Source organism: Alexandromys fortis, unplaced genomic scaffold (assembly GCF_014885135.2).
Source record: "Alexandromys fortis isolate MF-2015 unplaced genomic scaffold, M_Fortis_MF-2015_v1.1 scaffold_25, whole genome shotgun sequence".
NCBI classification, from domain to species: Eukaryota; Metazoa; Chordata; class Mammalia; order Rodentia; family Cricetidae; genus Alexandromys; species Alexandromys fortis.
Window position 1 is genome coordinate 6,906,323 of NW_026067904.1, and position 23,062 is coordinate 6,929,384.

At 36.5% G+C, this 23,062-nt stretch overlaps 1 long non-coding RNA gene across 2 annotated transcripts in view; it reads right to left on the reverse strand.

The window, feature by feature from the left end:
• Positions 1–11,911: 11,911 nt before the first annotated feature.
• LOC126497033 (uncharacterized) overlaps positions 11,912–23,062 on the reverse strand; it is a 101,303-nt gene continuing 90,152 nt past the window's right edge. Inside the window, exons 1-4 of one of the 2 annotated variants that reach the window (XR_007590516.1) lie at positions 14,792–14,894; positions 14,600–14,690; positions 12,167–12,340; positions 11,912–12,082 (exon numbers count right to left, since the gene is read on the reverse strand). This is a non-coding gene — a long non-coding RNA (uncharacterized lncRNA). Of the gene's footprint in view, positions 12,083–12,166; positions 12,341–14,599; positions 14,691–14,791; positions 14,895–23,062 lie in introns of those variants that run through there. The other variant, XR_007590515.1, reaches the window with a different exon arrangement.

The following is a 23,062-nucleotide window of genomic DNA, read 5'->3' on the forward strand; positions in this document are numbered from 1 at the left end:
TGTATAGTCTCATCATTGTACCTAAGAGCACTGGCATTTGTGTCATGGCATGAGCTACAGTGTAAAACATCGATGCAGAATCCCTGTATTAGTTTAAGAAAAATCATAGTACACCATATTGGACATAGTGAAGTGCAAGTATTTTCAGCAAATAATCCCTTACTAGAGAGCTATGGAAAGTATTTAGCATACTAGCCTGCATCCAACAGGTATCTCCTGTTCTTTCTGTGGCTTTCAGTGGGTTGGTTCCTGAGGATTATACAATGATAGTCCTGAAAAGGCCACATAGTATACTGCACATGATGGACATACATGTAATGACTATGGACTTTGGTCATAGTATCTGTCACAGAAACAGAAAATTAAGTAAGTTATGTATGGGTCATTTTGTCTATTTCTCTTTTCTAAGGAGCTAAGAGTAAATTTTGGACAAATGCTTATTTTCTAAGAAATTCAACTGGTCTTCTTTAAACATCATCAAAGTGTTATCACTTTATGTGTGCTAACAATACGATTGAACCTGACTGGGTTCAACAATTCCTGGACAGATGGTAAAATCATATCTAAGTGCTGCCTGAGGAGCCTAATTTATGGATCAGTAATCGGAGGAAGAAGTTCTCCTTCCATGTGCAAAGACCCCATCACTGGATGAGGGCCTGAATTGAACAACAACACCAAACATTAAAAAAAAGTGATTTCCATTCTCTCCATTGGAAATCTGTACTCTGGGTTCTTTGATCTTGGAAACACAGTTATATGAAGAAGCTTTTTATGTCCCTGTGATAGAGAATCACACTTTTGGATTTCCTGGAATTTGGTCAAAACTAAAATATCAATATCCCATACCCTCCAGTTTACACACAGGTACCAAGGGACTTCATGTCCTCTATCTATATGTGTCAATCTCTCTGGAAACAACATATAATAAAATATCATCTGTGTTTATTTGTATAGATCTAAGTTATGCTGGGCCTCTGGAAAAACTGACTAATGCGATACTGAATACTGAATTATTAATATTTTATGTAGATTTCAGTTGCCAAATCAATTTAACCAGCTTAACAAGCAGTGATATTTTGAGTTGAGGAAAGGAGCATTTATGCCTGAAAGGCATGAGAGAAGAGGGGGGGGTAAACGGAGCTGTTGTAGCAAAGAGGAGAGAGGAATAAGATGCTATGAGCAGGAAAGGTATACTCTATTTTAGAGGGCTTCAGAATGGAAGATGTCTAGCCCAATGAAGAACAAAGATAAAAATGTCCCTTTGCTACTGGATGGTAGCAGAGTTCTGATGTCTGAAATGAAGCCACTGTGATCATCTGGATGTGTGAAGGCTCTGTGGATATGTGAGAAGGCCTTGTGCATACACATGTTGGGAGGACAGCTTTGCCAAGGGGACAAGCAAAGGTTTAGGAGACAGCAGGGATACACCTGCCATTGAAGTTAGCTGGACCTTTATTACAGGCTTTGCTGTAGAAATTAACAAGATAGAATGGAGCTTAACTCATATCTTCACAAAACATACAGGGAGGGAAATGAGCCTGTTTCAGAAAGATGGCTGTATTCTTCCTGCCTCCATGCTTAGCAGAACACTTGAATGCCCTCTTTATTGCAGCTTTGAATAGCCCCTTCAGTTGTTCATGAGCCCTGTGTTTTATGTGTGGGGTACTTTGGGTCTCTTTCTCCTGGCACAGTGAGCTTCGTACCGCTCACTACAGGAGGAGTTGCTGCCAGGAGCATTCCTTTTTTCATAAGTCTTTTAAAATGTCTCACATATCATTTTATGATAACTTCACAAGGATTTTTTTAGGTGACCAGAGTTATCCCCTGAAGATATAACTAATGATATTACTTTCTAATCCTCAAATTTCTGTGGATTCACATTATAATGAAACCCATAAAATCTGTAAGGTTTGTAATGAAAGTAACCCTGGTGTTCTAGTGGGAAAAAAAATCCAAATGTCAAGCAAGCTAGTTGGTAAGGCATTACAGTGCAACTGAGTTAAACCTCCTGAGTTTTGCAGGAAGCCAGTCAAGCAGAATTCAAGATATCAGGAGTTTTTATTAGGTAAAAATGGTATACAAAGTGTATATGGAGATATACACTGTGGACAACGCCTTGTATCTGAGAAACGGGCCAAATCTCCATCGCTGTTTAGGCACTTCAAGATCTCATAAATATCCCATGAGATGTCATCCAGAAGTATCCAGTTTTTTTCAAACAAACAAAATCCATGTACAGTTTGAATAGCTGTGTGCTAGGGTCCCTGAAAGATGTAAAGGCAATATAGCACAGGGGAATTACTTAACATTCGTTTACAGGAAGCAGATATCAAAAGAAGAAAATATATAATGTTATATTAAATTGGAGATGACTGACAGAAAGAAAAATAGATAGGCACTAAGCAAAATAAGTATGAATTTTGGTTGCAGCTAGCTATGATCTTCATTTATATTTGACATACAATTTCATTTTAGCTATTAAAATGACAATTAAAGTTGTGTTTTTAGAGAAAAAAGTCTAAAGTAGTTATTTTATTATTGTCTACCTCATCTTAAAATAATTAAAAGCAAGACCATATCAACATCTTTTGCCCACACCATGGTAGGATGCTGAGGGGCAAGTTCCAAATGCTGACTGTAATAGCAGAGTTGAGGGTACAGTCCTACACAAAGCCTAAGTAACCATGCAGGCCCATTTCATGAAGTACATATTGGTGTATTTACTTGAATATATGAATAAGGCTTCAGCTCCTTTAAGATACATTTGCTCTGATGGCATCTAGAAAATGTATGTTGCTGACATTATTTCCTTCAATTTGCAATATTTAATCACTCTAGAGTCATGGGAATTCCAGATCTTCCCAAAAGTAACCAGCTTGGGACTTAGGAGACTGTCCTGAAAAGTTCAAGTGGATCATCATTCACAGACTTTCAACAATGCAGAGGGTACCTTCAGAGAGTTCTGGAGGAGAAAAACAGATGCTCTGGTAATAGTTGTTTGATTTTGTTTTAGTGTAAGAGTAAAATCATTTACACATCATTTCTTTTCCCAAAAATCTCTGGGAAGATATAAAGACTTCTCTACCAATGTCTACAAAAAGAATGCAAAGACATGCAGGAGCCCATTAAAGCACTTTCCAGATCTCAAATTCAACATGGGAGTTTCTTTCAACCACAGTATTATTACTGAATTTCCCACCAATGTGTTTCTACAAATAAAGAAGCAGCTCCAAATGTATTTACTCTAAGGAGAAATCTGAGTAAATATTTTTATATCCTTCAATCATAATGACTTGATATATGTTTATTTTCCTATTGCCATGTTAAAACTCCTCTGCCAAAAGCAACTTAAGGGAGAAACGATTGATTTTATCTCATAGTTCCAGGTTCCAACCCATCATTGGAGTGAGTCAAAGCAAGCAAGAGCTGAAAGAGCTGGTCACATTACTTCTGCTGTCAGTGCAGAGAACAATGAGGGCATACGTTGTAGTGCCCAACTAACTATCTTTACCTTAATCTCTCCAGGTACCGCTGCCTAAGGAAAGGTGCCACCCGGTGTTCATCTCTCTGTCCGCCATATTAACTTGCTCAAGATGATTCCCACCAATACACCAGAGGCCTATGTCCCAGGTGGTTCTAGATTTTTCTCAAACTGACCCTTAACACTATCATGCTAATGGTCTCCATTTAGAGAAGAATCGAACCTACATTCAGTAACTGATGGAAGCAGATACAATGATCCACAGCAAGCACTGACTAAACTCTTGGAGCATAGTTGAAGAGAGAGAGGGGGGAATCATATGAGCAATGGGGGGGATCAAAATCATGATTGGAGAATCCACATAGACAGCTGACTCGGCCGGTGGGAGCTCACAGACTCTGGAGCGACAGTTGGGGATCCTGCACAGGACTGAACTGAGCCCTCTGAATGTGGGTGATAGGCAGCTTCATATGTTGTGGGGAACCAGGACTTATGCTTGGCAAATTAACTGGCTTTTCAGAGTCCCTTTCCTATGGTGGGATACCTTGCTCAGCCTTATTACACAGGGAAGGTGCTTGGTCCTGCCTCAACGTGGTATACTAGACTCTTTTGACTCCCTAAGGGAGGCCTTACCCTCTCTGAGGAGTTGATGAGGGGTGTGAAGGGGGTCAGTGGGAAGTGGCAGAAGGAGAGGGAGGGGGAACTGGGGCTAGTATGTAAAATATTAAAAATTTAAATAGAAAATGAATTGTTCTGAGTTGTTGATTAATAGTAAAAGTACCAATTATATTCATCTTTCAAGAAAATTATACCCACAGTTTGTAGCCTTGGGACAGTGGAATGAATTACTATACACGTTCAGAATATGTGTTGCTTGCTCAGAACAGCAAACTACCACAATCCTTAAACAGAGTCATAAGGTCAATCATCTCCATGACAGAGACTGTCATGGAGACAGAGAAGATGACAACGAAGGGACTGTAAGCAATGTAACATATGAGGTATCCCCACCTTTCTAGTGCTGAATTGCCCTCTCAAATGCTCTTGTATAATTTTACAAGACTTTCTTCTAAGAATTTAATTGTATAGGCTTAAAATTAAACACCATTTGTGGAGAGTCTATGCTTTAGTGTAACAGACATAACTTCTGACTCTTGAAAATCCCTCAAAAATTATATATGCATGTATATATGTGTGTGTGTTTATGTTGCGAGCATGACTGATTCTGTACATTCATTCAAGGTCATGCTCTCTACAGAAATTGCTAAGGTAATTTTATATCAATATCTTTCCCATTGTTGTGCTTTTGTGCAATTGGAGGGTTTTTATTTTAAAAGAACAGTCAATTACCTAAATGGTCAGCATTCTTATGACCACAAGTGTATTACAAACACATTCTAATATTTGATGAAAAAGTTCAGAAAATATTCATCTCTGTTATTGTATTGTAGCATATTTACAATTATAATAGTGTAATCAGTGGGAAAATGGGAAGGACTAATGAACTCTGTTCAATCCCAGAGATGTTCAGTTGAGCAAAACTAAGCTGCTTCGTTTCATCCCATCAGTGTGAAGCACAGAAAAGATAGATTCAGTCTCCAACGATAGAGAGCAGAGAGAAGTTGTTTGGGGCCAGAGGTGGTAGTGATTGACTGAAGTGTGTCCTCAAGAAATTTTATGGGTGCAAAAAAGATGTTCTGTCTCTAGGTTTCTTGTATTTACACTGGAAAACTCACTGGTATATACATGTTCAATTTTAAAAATAAACAAAATATATTTAAGTACCAAACTTTAAAGTTGATGAGAATACACAGTGCAAAACCAACTTGTAGAGACAGTAGATCATCTAAGATACAAGACAGTTGACATTCACAGTAGCTGTTGCTGTTTTGAGTCCTGTGAGAGTCAGGTCAAAGAACAGTTTTCATAGGTAATTGAATGAACATGAACATCTTACAAACAACAATGTCAGAAGTAGTTTTGGATATTCTATACTTTTTCCAGAATAAAACAAATTAAAAGCTTATCATCTACCTCAAAAGGATTCTGTAACTAATCATTCACATCTACTGTATGTAGGTGCTTGCTGAGGGACAACTCCACATCGATTAGGGATATTTGTGCAAACAATTTAAACAGTAGTCAAGAAGTATACATTTTGTAAGTTTTGTGTGATATGTTAAAAATAAGGCATTTTTTATTTTTGCTCTCTTTAAACAAATTCAAAATTTGAATATCTCCCTTTTGCCTTGCTTTTTTGGAACTCAATAGGCATGATGAGCGGAATTTGGTGACCTATCACAAATGGACTTCAGGAGTTGCCCATGTCAGAGGTGCCAACAAGTACCCAGAACTTGCCACTATCATTATCTCTGCTCTTTGAAAACTTTGGGTACATCTCAAACTTCAGTTCTTTATGTTTGTTGATCATTCTATGTATAAAGTTTTTCTGTTAGTCTTCAGATTGCTTGCTCAGTTTCTTTGTGAGTTCACTCAAGTATCCAATTACTCAAAAAGGTTCTTTTATGCTCCGTTCTGTAGGCATTTTGCATGCAACTACTACCCCTACAAACAACACATTTAAACTTTCTGTTATGTCCTGACTTCTATATTTTCATAATAGCATTTTAAATGTGGAATAGTTTAGATACATAATGAGTTGATGGATAGAAGCCAGTTTATGAAAAAATAAAAATAACTGATGTATAGAAAATACATAGCTAGATTAATGTATAGATAAAGATAAATGAAGTTATATAGATGATTGGTAGGTACAAAGATGGATGATAGACAGACGAACGGACAGATAGATAGTGTTATATGGAGAGATAGTGTTAATTTTATTTTCTTCAGATTATTTTTTTCTTCTTAAGAGCCTCCTGAGAACATAAATGTGTTATGCTTGTAACTGGCATTCACCAAGCACTTACCAAGTGAGCTATGCAGTGTGTACTCAACAAGAATTCATTTGACATTTTAATTGTTATTTCTCTACTCTTCATGGTATATGGTCTATTGATGTCTTATAAATTGGAAAAAAACAAAAATACAATGTAGTGAGTAATTAAAATTGGAATCAACCTAATAAATTGAAGGCCTAAGTAAAATTAGGTGAAGAGGCCTCATCTTATACATTACCTTGTTTCTTACTTTAAGGCTTTTGTTTGACTATTGTTGCAAGGTACAGAAGTCTGTGCCTAAAAATAACAAAGTATTGACCTCTATGATGTTGGATATGGTTCCTGATATCCTGAAATTGTCTAAAACTCAATGTTCATGTCTCAAAGGGATACACAATAATGAGCATCAAGTATATTAATTAATGGCCAATATAACAGACACGATAGAGCAAACTTTTATTCTCATCATTGTGGAGTCAGAGTACGGTGAAATTTGAGGTGAGCCTGGTCTACTTAGTGAGTCCCAGCAGTAAGAATTACTTAGTGTAATCTTATATTTAAGAACAAAGAAAAACAAAAAAGAAAAAAATCAGGAAAGAAAGAGAATAGTTTTTTTTTTTTTTCCAGCATATCAGTCAATGGCTACTAGTGGACAAAGATTCATTTTTTTTTAGAAATAAGACTAATTCAAAGTGGTCAGTTCTAAATACATGCACACATGAGTGACATTGGTTGTAATAGGATGTATACACATATAAAAGAGATTATGAATTTGAAAATGGATATGTAGCCTAATTTGGAGGACAAGAAGGTGGGGTCTAATAGAATGTATTCATTGATGCAATTTTCAAATTTTGATAAGACAATTCTCAATATCATGAAGGATATGATAAAAAATATATTCAAGCATAAGCGCGACCTATAAATACATTATTAGCAAAAATATCAAAAAAGAAGAAGAAGCAAGTGTTAGTGAAGAGCAAGAACTTGTCATTAAACAGTGCTAGTGATGGTGTGATGTGATGCAGTGATTTTGGAAATCAGCATGAGAGCTCTTCAAAAAATGCAAAATATAACCCAGTAATTTTTTTCTAGGTATATATCTGAATAAACTGATTCAGTAATCTTCCTTTGAGATATACATCCAAAGGAAATTAATCCAGGCATCTTACTTCTAGCTACGGATCTAAAGTGAATGAGCTAACCCACTTGTACATTGCTCAAAGTAGCCCAGAGATATAAATGCTCATAATGTTCATTAAAATGAAATATATGTGCATATATATGCATATATAAGAGAGAAAGGGGGTCTTATTCATCTTAAGAATTCATTTGTTGATATTTTTGCCCCAAATCCTAGTTGTTTAAGATCTGTTAGGTATATTTCTCTATTGCTCTCCATATTATACCTTGAGACAGAGTATCTCACTGGACCCAGAGCTACCTTGCCCAGCCTAGTCAGTCTTGAACTCTGGGCATCTTCCTGCCTTTGTCACCAGCAGTAGAGTTTCAAATGCACACCACTAAGACTGACTGATCCATCTCCCAAGCTCCTAAACACATTTCATTTTTATCTGACAGTTACCCCACAAAAAAAGCAGTGGAAATAATCAAATAAAGCAAATGTCAAATATGAAATGAGTTTCCAAGAATTGTGTAGCATGGCTTTGTAGACTACAGTGTTGAAAATGTATTCTATACAGATTTTTGTAATTAACAATGAGAGAAAAAGAAAATAAACATAAGTATGTTATATACCTTTAATATGTTGCAAGGTGTTTTCAGTGCATAAAGCTAGACTATGAAATAATTTGACATTTTAAGATTCCTGAGAGTTCATGAATCATTTTTATGTTGTGAGCACACCCTACAAGGCACAGTTTAGACTTTCCATCTGTATTTATTTTCACACATAATCTCCTCCCACACTAAAGACATTCAAGTATTTCCCACATGGAATAGCCAAACCGTATTTATTCTAGAATAAAAGGGGAAAAATATAAATTTCATTGGACAGAATCTTATCTGATAGCATATGGACCTTTTTGATTATGTCCTTGATTAGTTATGAAAATTAAAAATCATAATAAATACCAAAAAGCTGATGGTATCCGGAATCTATGACAAGCAGCTCCCAGGAAAGAAATTGTGATGTAAATTCAGGGATATAGAGCAGAAACCCAGTGATGTAAAATAAAGCAGAACATTCATGAACATTAAAAACAAACCATATGTGCAGTTTGTCACATGAAAATCAACGTTATAGAAACGTTATAGAACCAATTGAAATTGGTTCAATTTCAATTTGAACTGTGTCTTCAGTGGTTGAGATCATCAAGGAAAAAAAAGATATATTAAGGTTTGGTGATAATTTAAGGAAAATTTATTAATCTATAATATGGTTGTATGTGCTATACATAATTATATTATATATCAGCCAGTCCTATGAATAATCTCATTACTAATAGCATTGATATTCACTTCATTAAGTGTTCCCAGTATAAATGTTATCATTAGTTTGCATCCTACTTGTTATTTCCTGATGACAGACATACAAAATCTTGATATGTATCATTAGATTCAAGTATTTATGCTTTAAAGTATACCACTATGTCAAAATTACTCTCCTTCCATGATCCTCTCCCATTTTATTGATAACATATATTATAGTACTATCATTCTATACAGTTAGATTTTTAAAGTATTTGTCAAAAACCTAATATTGCTGATATATTTTATCAGTATACTAAATTGAATTGTTTGCCCACTATGAAGTATTAACAAACATATGTGTTGACAGTCAGCTGTATGAGAAGTAACTGGATTTCTAATGTCTGGTGACTTTTATTAAATTTCTTTTCATATCAGTAATGAACATTTGTCCTTTTAATGTCTTCTGCCCATAAATATTTTAGTTGTCTTTTTCTTGCTAGTTTGTTAAGTTCTTCATGTGTTCCAGAGAATAGTCGTGTCATTTAGGATAATTTAAATATTTTCTTTTTATTTGTTATTCATTAACTTTGTTTATTATGCCTTTCTCAAGACAAGCTTTGATTTCATTTTATTCTAATTGGATATATTCAGCCTGTTTTAAGATACTAACAGAAAATTAATTTGGTGTATTGTAGGTCAATTTATTAAAACCTATATTACCAAATTAGTGTGTAATGTATGATATGTAGATTTATTTAAGTGTCGTCGTCTGTTCTGTTATTTGACTTCAAATGTTAGAGTAAACGGTTGAGTGCTCCTATGCAGTGCCCTGCTGCACTTGCACTCTGACTTCTGTTTGTTCTTCTCTCAGCCTCTATCCTGAGCTGTGCTCTGCCTCTTCAAGGACTTTGGTACTATCTTTATGCAGTTACTGTGACATCAATAAGTCTTATGTTCACATAACCTTGGAATCATGCACAGCCCCCTTACATTAAATCTGTAGTCATATTTTCTGCCCCACCCACCAGTTTCCAAATAATCACATGGAGACTTACTATGAATTATAAAAGTTTGTCCCATAGTTTAGGCTTGTTTCTAAGTAGCTCTTACAATTTAAATTAATCAATTTCAATTAATTTTCTTTCTGCCTCATGTCTTTACTACTTTTACTCTGTACTGTCCATGCTGCTTCTTCTATGTCCTAGCATTTTCCTATGATTCTGCCCTTCTTCTTCCTAGTGATCTCTCTGCCCCTAAAATTCTGCCTAGGTATTAGTCACTCAGTTTTTTGTTAAGCCAATCTGAGTGACACATATTCACAGTATACAAAAGATTATTTCATAATATTTTCCCTCTTTGTCTAATAAAAATGGTTTAAACTTTTTTTTTTTTTTTAAACAGGGTTTCTCTATGGCTTTGGAGCTTGTTCTGGAACTAGCTCTGTAGACCAGGTTGGTCTCGAACTCACAAAAAAGGTTTAAACTTAAACATAATAAAACTATAAACAAGTAGAATAATTGACAGATAAGAATTACATTCCCAATGTCTAGTACATTTGTATTAGGTATATTTGAAGAAAACATTCAATTATTTATTATATCTTGATGAATAAAAACTTTGTACATAATTTACCTTCTAATATAATTAATGAAAAGTGCAATTATAACTACCTACTCTTCAACTCCATCAAAGACCCCCTTCAACTCCATCAAAGACCCCAGATGGACATAACATTACCTGAGTAAACAGAAAGTAGATTGCAAACCACTTCCAAACTGACAGAGATATCTGACTGCCTAAATGGCACCCAAGGATTTTCTGTAACATTGGGGCATCCTAGAGGCCAATGAAGATCTGGCATACTTATCTGTGAATCAGGAATTTTTGAAGGATTGTCCTACCCTCTCTTGAAAAAGGTTGGTAGTTGCTTTCTTCTGTGTCGTGCTTGTCTAGTTTGGACAACACATTTTAAGCAGTCAGTTTCTTTCCCAAACTGCTACCCTTTGTCGTTAAATGGTATACTCCATATGGAGGTTCTTTGATGCCTATCATCCTCTCTGAAGTAGATTGGTCCTGCCAGAAGCAGAGCTATCTCATTGTCATGGAAATCTCTGTGTTATTAAAACATTTAAATGGATTATTCTGTAGATCATTGAAGTATTTCATGATTATCTGTCCATCTAAAATATAACTCTGTTTGACCTTAAACATATTACCTAACATGGATACAAGTTTGATTGTGCTTGATGACAAAATACTAACCTGTATTTCTTTATTATCCTAAATAGCTTATAATAATAACTTTTAAGAACTAGAAATTTACATTACATTGTTAAATGTGCTGCATTGGTACAATACCTTAAATGATATAAAAATGTATGTCCAGTTATGTTCTAACCAAATAAACTCTTAAATTTATCAATATATAAAAATATCTTAAATGAGTATAGAAATATATATAAAGTATAACAAAATAACCTTAAAATTGTATCAATATATAAAAATTCATACAAATGCAAAATTTTTAAGAATAATGTTTCCTATTTTAGTTTGAAAATAAGTACAATTTAAAAAAAAAAAGAAAATAAGTACAATAATCTACCCTTTCATCTTATTATTTCTATATCCCCATTTTTCTTTTCAGAACAAGATCCTGGAATCTAATAACATTTGTTCAGTGGTGCAGTACAATTCTGTATTCTGTCAATTATGGTTTAGATAAATGCCAATTGGCCAGTAGCCAGGCAGGAAGAATAGGCAGGACATCCAGATAGGAAGTCAAGGCAGGTCAATGAGAATATGAGAATTCTGGGAAGGAGGAAGCCCATTCCTCCACAGTCCTGTCCAGACACTGAAGAAGGAAGATGTGACCTACCCTGCTGAAAAAGGTACCAAGCCATGTGGCTAAAATAGATAAGAATATTGGGTTAATATACATTATAAGAGCTAATAAGAAGCCTGAGCTAATGGGCCAATCAGTTTATATCTAATGTAGATTCTCTGTGTGATTTTATTTGGGACTTAAAGTCTGTGGGAATTGGGCAGGACAGAAACCCCAACAAAAAGGCCCTCATTTTAAGGTTCAGCTTTTATTTTTTTCCTGATCATTACCAATAAGAAACTAGTAACCAACCCCTCTTAAATAATGACAAATGTCCATAACCCACTGAATAACCAAAAACCATATATACCACCTCTTCGGGATGTGGGTCTCATGTCCACTAGACTATTCACTGCTCTCTGCAGGCATCAGCATCTTTAGGAGGCCCTGGAAAAATTGGTTAAGTCCTGAAAGAATTGTCTATATTATTTGTTGTCCGGTCTCTGTGCATTGAAAAAGTGCAAAGCTTACCTGAAGACCTGGCTGAAGTATTCTGTGAGTCTGAGCCATCTTAGCACCCAGTCTCTAAGTTGTCCTTAATATAGAACTCGGAGGATACTGAAACAGAAGCATTCTGAGAGGCTGGATCATCGGGGCTATCCATTTTTATTGGTGCCTGGTTCCCTTGCTCTGAAAACATATAAACTTTAAAAGGTAACATACATATCTGCATTAATACAAATATGGAATGTACTGTGTGCACAAGTCAATTAAAGATGGTTTTTTTTGTTTGAATAGGTAAAATGCATGTGTTAACTTTATAAGTCTGTTTGGACTGTATTATCAAACTGCATAAACCTCTATCGATGGCATTTGAAAGGATGGCATATAATAATGCCATGAGGACTCAAACTTACATACCACCTGTCATATAGCCCTTTTTTTTGGCTTCCTCCCCCGTGTCTGTAGCCAAGAAATTCAGGAGATCTCTACCATCAAATCCAATTTTTATTGATATAGAAGGAATCCACGGCCTTTTATTTCCTATGGAAACAACAGCATAACCTCTCCTCCCACTGCACTATGTTGCTTAATTTCCATTTTGAAGTTAAGACAGTTTTAAAATAAATAGCACAGTTTAATTTAGTAGTTTCTGCTGTGGGAAATGATTTTGTACACTGTGAAGATTTGTCACACATATTGGCTTAATAAAACACTGATTGGCCAGGCAGAAAGTATGGGTGGGGAACCAGACTAAGAGAATTCTGGGAAGAGGAAATGCAGAGTCAGTTCCCAGCAAGACCCAGAGGAAACAAGATAAGAGTGCTTCATTGATAAAAGTTATAAAGTCAAGTGGCTAACACAGACAAGAATTATGGGTTAATTTAAGTAATAAGAGTTAGCTAATAATATGGCTGAGCTAATGGACCAAACAGTTTATAATTGTTATAAACTTCTGTGTGTTTCTTTGGGAACTGAGTGTGGAACTGGGTGGGACAGAAACTCCATTTACAAGTTTCCATAATCCAGTGTCTCTCAGTAGCTATTGTTCTTTTGTATATGATCATTAAAAATTCAAAGTTAACAAGATACTATATAGGATCCAGACTTCCTGTGTGTTTTTCATCCTTACAAGTCTTATTTTTTTACATTTTACTCTCTCTTTAAAGACTTTGTTTTATTGTTTTTAAACTATTTTTTTACTGTTTATACCCATTTTTTTTCTTAAGACTCCAGTCATTGTTAAACACATTATAATCTGTTTAAGATTTTTTCATTCTGAACCATTTCTGTCTGTATGAGGAAATCTTAAACCTGACATGTGGCTGAACTCATGTGCACTGGTGCCTGACTCCACACCCCTCAGTTCCCTGAGAGCCTAGTCTCATGCAGGCATACCTGCAGGATTCACGTTTACCACCCCAGCTCTGAGAAGTTTCTAGGTCCATGCTACTGTAGGCATTTTTACTTAGTCTCATGCCACTGACTAGGATGCCACCAGTTACTCATAAACCCATATATGTACTCAGCAGCAGGGCCTCTTAACAGAGCAGCACCTTCTGTTTCCTGTTAACACCAAGCTTACCTAAGAGATCACAGTGACCAGGAAACTGCATTTGATCCCTTGTCCTGAACAGTTTTTAGGCTTTCTCGGGTCTTAAATGGATATAGTACCTGGACATGGGTGCCATTTTTAGGGAGATTTTTCTGTCCCGCTTGCCAGCTCCAAAATAACCAAATGGGAACTTAATTATAAAATCCTGGCCTATAGCTTCAGCTTGTTCCACTACCTCTTATAAATTAATCGAACCCATTTCTATTACTTACTATGTCTGCCTTGTGGGTATTACCTTTACTCTGTACTGCTCATGCAGCTTCCTCTGAGTCCTGGTGTCTTCTGATGATTCTGCCCTTCTTCCCACCATTCTTTCTGCCTTGAAAATCCTGCCTAGCTATTGGGCATTTAGCTTTTTATTAAACGAATCAGAATGATACATATTCAGAGTGTACAAAAGATTAGTCACAACATAAATCTCTCATTTTTAAAGCCAGTTTTGAAGAATAACATTCTGATCAACTCCTCTGAGCTCAACAAACTGAATGTGACTATCATGACCTGCTCAATTCATACAGAGTGACTGGGTGAACAACAAGGCTGGCATCATTCTTCTCTGCATCTCTTCTATTCCTTGGTGCATGAAAATACATATGCTTGCTGGTTTAGCTGTTTCATTGTTGTTTTCTTTTGGTTGGTTGGTTTTCAACAGAGTGACAAAAAAACTTACTTAATGATACATGTCCTCAAGTTTTGCTGTGATTGCCATATATTGGTAGTGTGTATGTTGCTTCAAATTATCAGGCTGCCAACTTACAAGATTCTTAATGACATGGAGAACTTACTTTGAGAGGAAAGAAATGGGTTGGTTGCAGTTACATTGGTTGCCTTGTGATAAGTACACCTACCTCACCCGTGAATAAGAAACATCTCTCCTTGAGATGGAGAAGGAACATTGCAGGATGACTCAGCATCATTCTATTCTCTTCCTGGAGAGACCTGGCAATTTTTGAATGACAACCAAAGGTTGCAGGTCAGTCTATGTGCCACAAAAGCAAGAATACAGCTGTGACTCTAGTGTTTTTGTGCTCTTGTCTTACCTAGTTGTTTCCATTTGTGAGTAGAGTTTGAAAGTGATAATTGTTTAATTGTTCATATTGGCCTTTTTTAAAAAAATGTAATGTTTTATAATGTTGTCAATCTAAAAAGATAGAGGTAGCCAAGATTATAGAATGCAAAAATAAATACCCTACAAGTAATGAGTCCTCTTATCTACCAACAACTCTTCTCTATTGAAAGTAATCTTAATTGCAATGCATTTCCTTAATGGTTCTGTTAATTAGTTAGGCTGATATGATATCTTTGGATGGTTAAAATAAGGCATTAGTGCTTGCTTTTTCCTAAAAGCTTGTAATGATACAAACATGTGGAAATAATGTTTTTTCAATATTAGGCAATTTAATGAAAACAGTTATAGTTCAATTTCCTTTGAGTTGAGTTCATTTTTTCAACCATATGAAGGCTTAACACAGAGAACGTTACTGACAATCAAGTTCTATTTACATAAATATTCTCAACAAATAGGAAATGTTCCTTAAAATTTCAGCTTCCTTTGATTTTCCATTATTGATAGTGATTGGAAAAATCTATCCCCTGGCACAAAGAAATCCAATCAGACCAGATTAAAACACATCAAATGCCCGAGTTTATTAGCAGGGTCAGCACTTGGCATCTGGGAATTGGAGTCCAAGCTAGGGCAACTGCCAGGTCAGGGGCTTCCAATCATCCCTGACTTCTTAGATATAGGGGTGTTAGAGGGCTGGGGTGATATCCCCAGCTTAATATTACATTCCAGACTCTTTGGATATAGGGGTGTGACAAGAAGCTGAGGTGATATTTATGACCAAACATCCCAGAATGGATGCCAGGAACTGTTTTGACACTTCCAATCACACAGGGAAGAGGTTAAAAAAATCACAAAATCCTGGTGCAGTGGGCGCGGTGGGTGTGGTGGGCTTATGCCTGGACTCCCAATGCTTGGAAGATTCAAACAGGAGGGATACCATAAACTGAAGCCAACATAGACTGAGGAGTGAGTTCCCAGCATGCTTGGGCTACAGAATGCAATTTGTCTTCAACAAATCCACAGAAGGAAAGAAGAGAGGAAGGTGGGGAGAGAGGAAGGGATGAAAGGGGGAAGGTATGAGTAAAGGGGGAGAGAGAGGTTCATGGAAAGAAGGAAGGGAGGACAGGGTGAAGAAAGGGTGATGAGGAGAAAAGACAGGAGGAAAGAAAATAGAAGAGGGGGAGAAAGGAGAGAAGGGGAAGGCAAATTTTGCAAATATTTTTATGTTTTTTTTAAGGTCATAGTTTTTTCATAAAATTTATATTCAGTCAAGAACTGCTTATAAGTAATAGGCAATACACAATATCATCAGCACTCTTCCCTCCTTCCTTTCTTTCTCTGGTGCTAGGTGCTCAACCTAGGACCTGGCATGTGCTGGACAAAGGCTGTACCTCTGACCTACTTCTCAGCCCTAGTACTATTTTGCTTCTCTTTAAGGCTGAAGAATAATGTGGTATCCTTTACTTAAGGACCTAATGGACTACTGAGAAACACACCAGTGCTCTGTATTTCCTTGCCTATTCAGACTGTGCAGATATTGTTGGAGTACTCTCCTCTCTTGGCAGCCCCTGCCCTTTCTGAAGGGACCCATTCTCAGAGACTATCCACAACTATGCACAGCCTTGTGTCTTTTTCTGCAGCTCCATTCTCTCTGTCCTTCAGTTTTCTCTTTCACTCAAACTGAGATCTTAAATATACATCACAACTGTATAGATAAATCCCTTCATTCCTTAATCAAATTACTTTATTATTTCTTCATTGGTGTATCAATTATGAATTTTCCTTTCACTGGATATTCCCAAATTTGGGGCATTATAAAAAGATTTAATCTTCCAAAAGTGGAAATTTAATACCAAGTATGAAAGGCAGCTCCCAAATTTTTGCACCCATCTTTTATTTCTCTGATTTATTTTTTGATAGCAAATCTGTGCTGATCTCAGGGCGCTCAAGACTCAAAGCTGATGGGCTCTTTCTCAGGTGTGATTTTTGTTCTAGAAACAGGATAGCAATCATCAGTATTACTGTGTGGAGGTCTGAACTCCAAGGCTACTTTTGATAAAGGATTGCTTTTAGACAAAGAAGTCATTCTGCAATAGACTTTAAAAAAAATCATAAGCACATTCCGGTTGGTCTCACACTAACTTTACAGAAACACTTTAACCCAAAAGCACCCAAAGTAAGGGCCATGAGCCCACAGTATCAGAGCCCATTGGACTGATGGATAAGTTTTGCCCACTAGTTCCTTGGTATATGATCGTGAAGGGGAATTCCTAGAAAGAAGCTTTGACAGAAAAGACTGAGTGACTGGTTAGAGCTTCAATGATGCATAGACATGGGGATGTTCCAAATCCAAAACCAAATTACCTAGGGATATGCTGAGCGTTTTAGCAGCTATTTGTATGTGAACTAACATTTTTGTGACCACTAGGTAATTCCTTTGAAATGTATGAACAGTCCTTTAATTCCTACCAAGCAAATAGCTAAGAGCGTTGTCAGATAGCATCTGAGGCCAGTCGTAGAGTTTCCCCCACTTTACTGTAAACTATCTACCCAGTAGACCCCCCAGTGCACTGGGAAATTTTCATGGCTTTCTATATTCTAGTACTATCCAAAGTTCCTGAAATTGCTACCTTGCTGAAACTTGGTATTTTGGAGAAAAAAAAAATCCATGCTTCCAGGCCACATTCGTTCATGGTGAGAACTGTTATCTCCCTCTACGAAGAAATGCTTGTTGCCCTCATAGCAGCCCTATCAGTTACGGTGATGAAGGCTGAAGTTTTCAGGGTCGCATATGCAGTGACATCATCTTTCAACCATTGCATTACACAATCTTTGGTTTCTTCCCTCAGGTGTCATAGTTAGTAGTGTGTCAGGAGGGTAGACATGGAGATTATAACATGAAATAAACAGGTAGCTGAGGAAGGACCCGAAACCCTCCCAACCTGAGCTATACATACCAAACCAGTCCGCGTGTGAGAACATCACAATATCTCAGGAGGGACCTATTATGTAAACAACCTACTTGATCACTAGTATCAAGGCTAAAAAATGTAAAGTTTGTTCTCCTTTCAAGCTTATTAGCCTTTCTATACCCAGGGATGCCTTTCTTTTTCCATTCATACCACTCTCCTTGTGTCCCTGATCCAATTATTTGTTCTGGCACATAAGAACCTAGAAATTTCAGCTGTTGCTTTCCAAACTCTGAACCATGGCTCTCACAGCAGGTGTGAAGCTGGCACACAGCATGATTGATTTCATCAATTCCGGCAAGGTTTTCTGGCGATGCTGCTGATGGAGACCCGGAGACACCCTTGAGGAACCATCGTTTCCTGACTACCACAGGGAAAATTACCTGGAATGTCTAAAATCGGACGTTTGGAACTTGTCGTAAAATGTTATGGTGTCTGAGCATAATTATTGCAAGTATGTCTCAGATGCTACCTCTAAAGAATGGATTCCACGTGATCCTGATGTATATTCAAGGTTAAGAGTGTGCGGTGAGAAAATAAGTCGGATTGAGCGCAACAGTTTCCCCTGTAGGAAGAGGATTATTTTCTTGAAAACTACTAAGAAAGGGAAGCAGAACTCATCTGAAGCTGCTTCTACCTATCATGCCCCTCCAAGAAACAGTGCAAGAAGAAAAATCAATGAGGTACATTATCCAGCATTATCTAGGTCAAAACCATATATCAAAACCCCAGGTACTCTGTAGAATACAGCTTAATAAGCAACTTTCAACAATATTGAAACTTTTCCAGCTGGGACTCTGGTGTAAATATAACACCATGTTCACTTTTGATAAAGACATGAATATGAGTCACAACATAAACCTTAGTCCTAGGCTTGCATCTTGAACTGATGTGGGATAGGAATGCAGGCGTATTCATTGTGTTATTATTCTGAAATTAATAGTAAACATTGCCTAGCATTGAGATGTTATTTCTAGAATCAGACACCTTACCCACTATGCCACATGGCCCTTCAAAATGTTATTTCCAAAGCCAAGAGAAGTCAGAAGTATGACTTTGGGGTGCAGAAAGAGTTATTATATTATTAGTGTTGGGAGATCAGCAGCCTCTCCCATCTGTCTTCCAGTCTGCAAGGAGCCCGTCATCTTTGGTCTTCTCTGTGTGTATGATTGTTAGATGTTTTCCATCAGAATGAGCACCAGGTCTTTAAGTTGCTTTGTTCCACTTACTAGTCCGCACAGTTCTAAAGCTCCTCAAATGCCACAAGTTCCCTACATCCCATCTCTCAGCTTCCCCACGGAATGTGTAAGTGACAAGAAGCTGGGAAATACAGATGGCATAATTATATATTTTGTAGTTGATTAATCAGTACAAAACATTAATCACATTTTGTATAACAATACATAATCAAATTCTTTATAGTTGAAATTAAGTTTCTTTTTGATAGGGAATGCATTCCCCTAGGGTATTGATGGGGGTTCAGCATCTGTTTGGCTCCCATTCCACATCTGCATTTGACTTTCATCTGCTGCAGGGCTTAGTAACATGGAGCTTAAAGGTTGCTTTATGACTGTACTTGTACTTGATAATACAGGAATTTGTTGAGAAGGAAATAATTACACAAGTTAGATGCTCCACGTCTACATTTTCCAGGCTTTAACTTGTATATTTAATGAAAAGTATTAAATTTTGTTTTCCCAAGTGTAAACCCACTGAAATAAAAAAAATCAGATATTCACTTTTACTTCTGAACTATTAAAATAAATACTTCATCTTGCAATTTGATTTATATAATTATGAAGCAAAGCTCTGACATATAGTACATAAATGTTTCTTAGTAAAATGACTGTCTTTAACATTTTAAAATATTTATGTATAGATACAAATTATTTTGAGTATATAATTATATTTACAATTTTTAAATAATAATTAAAATGTGTGTGAAAGCATATACAATCTTTTTTATTCATTTTTTTAAAAAGGAAAACAAATTATCTTTTTTTTCATTTTACATTTCCAATACCCTCCCCTTCTCCTATTCCCTCCATTTATCCCCCCACAACACCTGCCATCTACTCTACAGACAGAGTAAGACACATTGCTTAGAGGAAGGTCCAAGGCCCTCCTTACTATATCTAGGCTACGCAAGGTATCCTTTAAAGAGAATGTGCTCCCAATAAAGTCAGTACAAGCAGTAGGGATAAATCCTGGTGCCACTGCCAATGGCCCCTCAGTCTGCCCCAGTCATACAACATTCAGAGGGACTAGTTTTGATCTATGTTGTTTCCTCTCCTGTCTGACTGAAGTTGGTGAGCTCCCATTGGCTCAGGTAGACTGTTTCAGTGGGTGTACCTATCATGGTCTTGATTTTTTTGCTCATATTCTCACTGCTCCCCCTCTTCCACTCTTTGGGAGCTCAGTCCAGTACTCTGATGCAGGTCTCTTCTTCTGTTCCCATCATCTGTTGGATGAAAGTTCTATGGTGATATTTAAGATATTCATCAGTCTGACTACAGGGCAAAGTACCACCTCCTCTGTTGCTTAGAATTTTCACTGGGGTCATCCTTGTGGACTCCTGGGAATTTCTCTAGAGTTAGGTTTCTCTCTAGCCTCATAATGGCTCCCTCAATCAAAATATCTCTTTTCTCTAATCTCTGTTCTTCCTCCATCTCAACTTCCCATTCCCTCAAGTTCTCCTCCTCTTTTTCCATCCTCTTCTCCTACCACCTTCCCTACTCCCTGATCCCCATGCTCCCAATTCTGTCAAGCAATCTTGTGTGTTTCCCCTTTCCAGGAGGATCTGTGTATGTTTTTATTAGGGTTCACCTTGTTACCTAGCTTCTTCTAGGGTCATGAACTATAGGCTCAATATCCTTTGCTTTACAGCTAGTAATCAAACGAGTGAGTACATACCATGTTCATTTTTCTGGGTCTGGGTTATCTCACTCAGAATGATTTTTTTCTAGTTCTATTCATTTGCATGCAAATTTCAAGATGTCATTTTTTTTTTTCTGCTGAGTAGTACTCTAATGTGTAAATGTGTTGAATTTTCTTTATCTATTCTTTGGTTAAGGGGCAACTAAGTTGTTTCCAGGTTCTGGGTATTACATATAATGCTACTATGAACATAGTTGGACAAATGACCTTATAGTATGATTGAGCAACTTTTGGGTATATGCCTAAGAGTTATATTGCTGGTTCCTGAGATAGGTTGATTGCCAATTTTCTGAGAAACCACCATACTAATTTCCAGAGTGGGTTGTACAAGTTTGCATTTTCACCAGAAATGGAGGAGTGTTCTCTTTACTCCACATCCTCTCCAGCATTAGATATCATTGATGTTTTTGGTCTTAGCCATTCTTACTGCTATAAAATGGCTCAGCGTCATTGTGATTCACATTTCCTTGATGGCTAAGGATTTTGAACATTTCTTTTAGTGTCTTTGGTCATTTGAGATTATGCTGTGGAGAATTCTTTGTTCAGTTTTGTACCCTATTTTTTTAATTGGATTATTTGGAATTTTGATACCAAGTTTCTTGAGTTCTTTATATATTTTGGAGATCAGTCCTCTGTCTGGTATAGTGCCGGTGAAGACTTTTTCCCATCCAATAGGAGGCCTTTTTGTCTTATTGAATGTGTCCTTTATTTTACAGAAGCTGCTCAGTTTTAGGAGGTCACATGTATTTATTGTTGCTCTCAGTGTCTGTGCTACTGGAGTTACATTTAGGAAGCAGTCTCCTGTACCCATGCATTGAAGGCTACTTCCCACTTTCTCTTCTATCACGTTCAGTGTAGTCGGATTTATATTGAGATCTTTGATCCATTTGGACTTGAGTTTTGTGCATGGGAATATATGTGGATCTATTTTCATTCTTCTACAGGTTGACATCCAGTTATGCCAGCACCATTTGTTCAAGATGCTTTCCGTTTTTTTTTTTCATTGTATATTTTTAGCTTCTTTGTCAAAAATCAGATGTTCATAGGTGTGTGGATTAATATCCGGGTCTTTGATTCAATTCCATTGGTCAACCTGTCTGTTTTTATGCCAATACCAATCTGCTTTCATTACTGTAGCTCTATAATGGAGCTTGATATCAATGATAGTGATGACTAGTAGTTCCTTTATTGTAGAGGATTGTTTTGGATATCTGGGGATTTTTTTTTATGATTTTCCATATGAAGGTCAGAATTATTTGTTCAAGATCTGTGAAAAATTGTGTTGGGATTTTCACAGTGATTGCATTTAATCTATAGATTGCTTTTGGTAGGATTGGCATTTTTATTATGCTGATTCGACTTATCAAAGAGCATGGGAGATCTTTCCATATTCTGGTATCTTCTTCAATTTCTTTCTTCAAAGACTTAAAGTTTTTGTTGAACAGGCCTTTCACTTCTTTGGTTAGTGTTACCCCAAAATATTTTATGTTATTTGTGGCTATTTATTGTAAAAGGTTTGCTTCACTGATATTTTTTCTCAGCTTCTTTATCATTTGTATATAGGAGGGCTACTGATTTTTTTTTAGTTGATCTTGCATTCTGCCCCATTACTGAAGGTATTCATCAGTTGTAAAAATTACCTAGTAGAAATTTTGCACTTATGCATAGTATCATATCTTCTACTAATAGCAAAATTTGACTTCTTCCTTTCCAATTTGTATCCCCTTGATTTCCTTTTGTTGTCTTATTGCTGTAGTCAGAATTTCAAGAACTCTGCTGAATAGATATAGAGTGGACAGCCTTGTCTTGTTCCTGATTTTAGTGGGATAACTTTGAGTTTCACTCCATTTAATTTGATATTGGCTCTCAGCTTGCTGTATATTGCTTTTATTGTTTAGATATGTTCCTTGTATCCCTTATCTCTCCAAGTTTGTATCATAAAGGAGTGTTGGATTTTGTCAAATAATTTTTCACCATCTAATATGATGATCATGTTTTTTTTTCTTTCAGTATATTAATAAAATTTTCATATGTTGAACCATTCCTACATCTCTGGGATGAAGCCAACTTGATTATGTTAAATGATTTTTTTATGTTTTCTTGGATTCAGGTTGCCAATATTTTATTGAGTATTTTTGCATTTATTTTCATGAGGTAGATTGGTCTGTAATTCTCTTTCTTGGTTGAGTCTTTATGTGTTTTTTGGTATCAGGTTAACTGTAGCCTCACAAAAAGAGTTTGGCAATGTTCTTCTGTTTCTATTATATGGAACACTTTGAAGAGTATAGGTATTAGCTCTTCTTTGAAGGTCTGGTAGAATTCTGCACTGAAACCATCCA